The sequence below is a fragment of the Oncorhynchus gorbuscha genome, linkage group LG10 (genome assembly GCF_021184085.1).
Source record: "Oncorhynchus gorbuscha isolate QuinsamMale2020 ecotype Even-year linkage group LG10, OgorEven_v1.0, whole genome shotgun sequence".
Classification (NCBI taxonomy): domain Eukaryota; kingdom Metazoa; phylum Chordata; class Actinopteri; order Salmoniformes; family Salmonidae; genus Oncorhynchus; species Oncorhynchus gorbuscha.
Genome location: NC_060182.1, coordinates 7,104,120 through 7,111,077, shown reverse-complemented (window position 1 = coordinate 7,111,077; position 6,958 = coordinate 7,104,120). Strand labels below are relative to the sequence as shown.

General features: G+C 42.9%; 1 pseudogene across 1 annotated transcript; it reads right to left on the bottom strand.

Annotated features, from left to right (window-relative positions):
* Window positions 1–3,273: 3,273 nt before the first annotated feature.
* LOC124044990 lies at window positions 3,274–5,092 on the bottom strand (annotated as a pseudogene). The gene is made up of 2 exons (XR_006840764.1): window positions 4,416–5,092; window positions 3,274–4,154 (listed from the first exon to the last, which is right to left on the bottom strand). The product of XR_006840764.1 is annotated as an aerolysin-like protein (transcript).
* Between the last annotated feature and the right edge of the window lie 1,866 nt (window positions 5,093–6,958).

Genomic DNA, 6,958 nt, shown 5'->3' with positions numbered 1-6,958 from the left:
GTTTATCTTTTACAATCACACCTCCTTGATGGATTCTAAAGCCAGAGCTTTACTCTTTAACCTTCTTCAGCAACACCCTACTTCCTCTCACCAAGACAGTTCAAATGATTACTGAGTCAATAAATGTCAGGTATTCCTCCAAGGTGACAAACATTGGGGAAACAGTCAGCTTTGCTTTAAATTCAGTGTTAATAACAACCAAATCCAGCATGCTGTTCCATAAATCATAAACAACTATACTTCCACTCTGCAAAGTGTAGTGGCCTTTGCCATAAAAGCTGTGGTCTAGAGGGTTTGATATACAGTTTTGGGGGGTTTATACAGACTTTCGAGCAATCTCTCTCTCTCTCTCTCTCTCTCTCTCTCTCTCTCTCTCTCTCTCTCTCTCTCTCTCTCTCTCACACACACACTCACCCTTTATCTCTGAACTAGCAAGGCTCTGGCCATTAGAAGGAATTATTCCTGTGGTATTATTTTCTCCTCTCATCCATTGAAGTTCCCCCGTAATAGACCTGGCTTTCGGCCAGTAGAATAGACAATAATCATTATAAGAGGGTAATGGTAATGGGCTATATTTCAAATACTTCCTACACAGTACAGATCAAATATATTTTTTCCATACATTGACAGTACACCTACGGAAATAATTTGACAGGACAATCTTATTGCATAGAATTGTTCATCTGTGTGCTTTTTCTCAGAGGTCAAATGATAGTACTGTAGTAGCCAACTCCCTGCTGACCTAAAAGAAATAACCCTTTCATTTAGAATATGTTGCATCGTTGCTTTGGTTTTACATGAATTATTCACTCATGGTGTTTCTACTTAGTGTATGTAGCCAGATGACCACTAGATGGTGGTGTCACACTTCACAGGTCTTTCATATGTGTAGTTTATTTGTCTGTAGGTTATATCCCCATGTAGCTGCACTTAAATGACATTTTACCCATGCTTTTCCTTTCATCTATGTTTCATTGAAAGTCATGGTCACAGAGCTGATGTCTAATGTTAACAAGGTCCAATGAGTCACTGATTAAAACCTTCCACAGTGCAAGACGTTTGATAATTGTAGCAAAGTTCTCTGCTATTTCTATTGTTGTTCAACCGTGAAAAGGAAAATAAATGTATGCCAATGTAACAGTATAATTTTAAACCGTCCCCTCGCCCATACCCAGGCGCGAACCAGGGACCTTCTGCACACAGCAACAACATTCACCCACGAAGCATCGTTACCCATCGCTCCACAAAAGCCGCAGCCCTTGCAGTGCAAAGGGGAACTACTACTTCAAGGTCTCAGAGTAAGTGACGTAACCGATTGAAATGCTATTTAGCGCACACCGCTAACGAAGCTAGCCGTTTCACATCCGTTACACGAATAAATGTAGTTTAGTTTTGCGCCAAACCTTTTGTTTACAGCTCTTCTCTTAACATTCATGCATTTTGTTAATTAAAAGTATAAATAAAAAAGTGATCATATGTTTTAATTCATAAATAAGTTCAGCTAAATAAACTAAATACTAACTTTATCCTTGTAATTAGTGGGGTACTTCATGTTTCTCGGTTGGAGATGTTGACAGGCACATGGAGGTGAGGTAGAGAGCTCCGTATTTGAACTGTGTGGTGGTTCACGCCAACCTGTTGATTGTCCCGGGGGGGGGGGGGACATTGAAATGTCAATTGGTACATTCCATGGTGATGTGCATCTTCATCTTCTTCTATGGTATAATGGCATTCGCAAAACAGTTGGATGTACATTCTACCACCAGAGGTGGATAATAAGGACCCCATAAAGGAAATAATTATAATCATACAAATGATCACAATGTACTTTAACTGAACAAAATCAACCTGCTTTCTGTATAAGAAAAACCAACAAATTGTAATCAGGTTGCTACACAGCCTCAGAAAGCCTCCTGCGAGGGCGAGAGATTTCATAGCGACAATAGTCCTTGCAGTGCTTCTGCAGTGGAGCCCCAAAACCTTCTCGGCTGCAGATATAATGATGTCCAGATTATTGCACTTCATGGACATTTGTACAATTGATCACTGTGGCTATAAATGCTACAAAGTCCACCTTCACATTGTGTGTATCCAAATCACTTAATTGACTTAAAAAACATTAGCAACTGGTTGCCCTGCCTCCACTGCCATACCTTCAACACTGTGGCATCTTGCCCTTCCACTCTTTTCCCCGCCTCCACATAGGAGATTTACTGTACAGCCCTGATCCAGGGCACTCAGGTAAGTCCTGAGTATGATCCCCACCACAGTTGCAACATTTTCAATACCGTCTGCAAACATTTGACACGTGACCATATATTTTACAGCTCCCACACTGTAATGGTTTCTACTAAAATGCTCTCACCGCATATGTCACATATCCAAGCTTCACATATTCAGGTAGGGTCTCCTCAAACAACGATAATATTGATAGACTTTTCTTCTTCCTTCCATTTACCATAGGGGTCAGGTGACGTGTACTGACCACTCCTGGGATTTTCTGACTAATGTACTCATCATCTATATCCAAGGAGACTCCAGCTATAACTCCTTTTTTCAGGCGCCCTACTCCGAAGACAAATAGAGGTTACTTCTGACGTGGACAATTTAGCCAGATCCAGTGTACGTTAATTCTGTTCTTCATCGACACAATTAACCAAAACAAGGCCGCTTCCAGTCACCTTTATTGAACCTCCTTGTCCAAAAAAAATGCATTATTGGACCAGTCCATGTCTTCTACCACAGCTTTTTGCTCGTTTTGTTCCATTCTTTTGATATCTCTATTTTCATTCATTGTCACACACTTCACTTGCTGCACTTTCAGATTCAAGAAACAATTCCATGGACGCTGCCATTTTGGAACTGTCATCCATCTCCTGTTTACAATCTCACTGATTTATCAAGCCGTTCCCTGCAATGTTACCACACTCAATCTGGTGAAATGCATTATGGGTCAAATGTATTTTATCCCTTTGTTTTAGGTCAGCAGGGAGTCGGCTACTACAGTACTATCATTTGACCTCTCTGAGAAAAAGCACACAGATGAACAATTCTATGCAATAAGATTGATATCCAGGGGAACTTAAATCCATTTTACCTCATTTCTACCAGCATGTTAAATGTGCAACCAGAGGAAAAAACTCTGTGCGTGTGAGTGACTGCATGTGTGCTAACAGACACATTAGATGATTCTTATATTAAATAATGACTTAATCATGATTAACAATTAGTTAGAAAGAGAACAACTCAAAGTAATGTTCATCAAAATATTGAAATGATAATTACAATATTTGTGAATTTTATGAATAGTATATCTAATGGAAGATGAATAAACTTAACTGGGGATAGGGCGAAAGCTTACTGACACACCAGACAAATGGTTTATTACAACTTTAATTCATTATAGTTACATAACATTGTTTTTTATGGTAAATGGGCATCTAACCATATAAGAAAAAACATTTTGTAGTGAATGTTGTACAATCATTCACACAAAACATGTGTTAAAATGTCATTGGACACAAAAGGCAACGGATTGTAGGTATGACCCACCTGTTGTTATACCCTCTGCTGAGACAGAAATAAAGAGCTGAGTCAACTGGGTTCAATCAGAATCACTCAAAGATGATCTTAATAACAGAGAAGGCACACAAATAATCAGTAATGGTGTCACGTTCTATCACTGTGCATACTATTCATGATGTCATACACTTGACTCATCTCTCCTTTGTGGATATCCTCACTGAAGTGTAAGTCACACCAGTGGATGGGAAGAACAGCTGACTGCCATTCATGCAGGTGACTTTCACTATGGCCCTGTAGTCAAGGTCGAAATTTGCTTTCCCCACTGTGATCTCAACATCCATGGTCGTCCCTGGTGGGATCTTCACTTTGATGGTATCTGATTCTGTTATGGTCTCTGTCTTCTGCAGGCTGGTGGATTGCTCCACTCCCATGGTCAAGCTGAACCCTGATGACACCTCGACCATATCCGGGATCCCTGCTTTGACCGACACACTCAAGGTGGATTCTATCTTGTTGCTGACGGACCAGGAGGAAGTCTTGGTCAGGGTCTTGCTGTATGTAATGGACTCCTCTTGAACCAATGAGGTGTCATTGTGGTGGGACACGGATTTAACATATTCTGGAGTCACCTAAAATCAACACACACACAAAGATACAAATTGTTCAGACAAGACAAAGACAATTTTAGAACTAATCATCAGTGAGGAACTGATCAATTGATTTTTACTAAGCCAACAATAGTAACTAATGTGTCTGTATGTGTGTGTGACTGTCCTAGAAATGAGATCCCTGATGAAGGTCAACCCCCATATTGGATTACATGTTATAAAGTGGACAGCCCCCTTAATGTTAGAGCATCGGTAGAGTTTTCCTGAGCTGTCTACACACACCTGGGGTTTGAAGAGGGACAGGGTGGGATACTTCATGTCATTCAGCACGGACAACTTGATGGTGTTGATGAAGAGGAAGCCCATGCAGTCGATGTCTGAGCCAGACCTGCCCTACAGTCCCAGGCAGATTCCAGACCCCACATCTATGGTGTACTCAGTCTTCAGTGGCCAGCTGGTCATTTTTTCAAAGAACTGACGGTTCTGACTCGTCGTGAACTTGATGGCACCCAGACGTGTGCCGGCACTGTTACCAAACAGCGACAGCTTGGTGATGCGCTCACCGAGTTTGAACTCAACCTCATTGAAAGTGTATGAATTTCCAAAGGTCGCAACGTGCCTGTCCACTAGCTCCGCCCGCACAGCTTTGACCCGCCAGCCTTCCACCGCCACTCCAATCTTCCTGAGGGTGGCACCGTTGTTCATGCCGTGGAATTCAAATGAACTGCCTCTTCCACCACCGATCAACTGCAGTGTGGTTGCCATGTTAAGTGTGTGTGTACGTCACGTAACCTGAAATACAAATTTGTACAGATACATTTAAGAAACCTCCAACTCAAACTCAGATCTGATTCAGACATTCAAAGCACCAACAGGAAATGAAAGAACAAGATAAAAGGATCAAACAATAACTAAGGGATATAATGACTCATGGTAGGAACTAGAGGTCGAGCAACACATCAGTCTAGGGCAGGGCTCTTCAACCCTGTTCCTGGAGAGCTACCCTCCTGTTGGTTCACTACAGCCCTGTTCCTGGAGAGCTATCATCCTATAGGTTCACTACAGCCCTGTTCCTGGAGAGCTACCCTCCTATAGGTTCACTACAGCCCTGTTCCTGGAGAGCTACCCTCCTATAGGTTCACTCCAGCCCTGTTCCTGGAGAGCTACCCTCCTATAGATTCACTCCAGCCCTGTTCCTGGAGAGCTATCATCCTATAGGTTCACTCCAGCCCTGTTCCTGGAGAGCTACCCTCCTATAGGTTCACTACAGCCCTGTTCCTGGAGAGCTACCCTCCTGTTGGTTCACTCCAGCCCCAGCTGTAACTAACCTGATTATACCATCTACTGCATCTTGCCTATGCCATTCGGCCATCGCTCATCCATATATCATCCATATATATTTTTATGTACATATTCATATGTACATATATGTACTTATTCATTCCTTTACACTTGTGTGTGTATAAGGTAGTGTCAGGACCTGGTTACAAACCCGGGTCTCTGGAGTGAGAAACAGTCACTTAACCAACTGAGCCACAAATAGTCGGCAGAACCCAGAAGATGAGGCAGACACAGCAGTACTTGTGATGGTGTATTTAATGAAGTAAAAAGTGAAGTTCTTCAGGAAAACATGTAACTCCACAACCTCAAAAGGAATCCTACAAGAACAAAGGTAATCCTCCAAGACAAAAAAGGTAAATCCACAAGGTGGAAGGTAAAGCACAAAAAGCCTCAAAAGATACTCAAAAAAACAAACAAACAAGAGCAAAAAAACAGAATTCCACAAGAGAGTCCACCGGGATCAACAAGAGTTCACAGAGTACTAGGGCTGGGTGCTAACATACAAACACAGAGCAAAGAACAGAGGAAAACAAAGGGTTTAAATACAATCAGGGGAAACGAGGCACAGGTGCAAATAATAATGGGGATCCAGGGAAAACAAAAGGTCAAAATGCACAATGGGGGCATCTAGTGACCAAAAACCGGAACAGCCCTGGCCAAATCCTGACAGGTAGTTGTTGTGAAATTGCAAGATTAATTGTTAGATATTACTGCATGGTCGGAACTAGAATCACAAGCAATTCGCTACACTCGCATTAACATCTGCTAACCATGTGTATGTGACAAATAAAATTTGATTTGATTAGATTAGAATCAGTTGGACTAGATTGGGATTGGAATGAAAAAAATAGAGGATGGTAGCTCTGGTCTTGGGCGACCAAATCGTTCCACAATCCTCAGGTCACTGAGAATGAAGCGTTCTTGAATTGCTCCTAACTCCTCCTCGTCCTCCACCCTCCTCTGATCTTTCCATCTTTATTCGCATGGAATCTGTCACACCCATTCCTTCCTCCACAGCTTGGGTCCTCAGTCACCATGGAGTCTCTCTCCTACTCCCATCACCTCCCACTCTACCTCCTGCTGTTTCTCCTGAAAAACACCATGGAGTAACTCTCCTACTCCCAGCACCTCCCACTCTACCTCCTGCTGTTTCTCCTGATCAACACCATGGAGTCCCTCTCCTACTCCCAGCACCTCCCCACTCTACCTCCTGCTGTTTCTCCTGATCAACACCATGGAGTAACTCTCCTACTCTCAGCACCTCCCCACTCTACCTCCTGCTGTTTCTCCTGATCAACACCATGGAGTCCCCCTCCTACTCCCAGCACCTCCCCACTCTACCTCCTGCTGTTTCTCCTGATCAACACCATGGAGTCCCTCACCTACTCCCAGCACCTCCCCACTCTACCTCCTGCTGTTTCTCCTGATCAACACCATGGAGTCCCTCTCCTACTCCCAGCACCTCCCCACTCTACCTCCTGCTG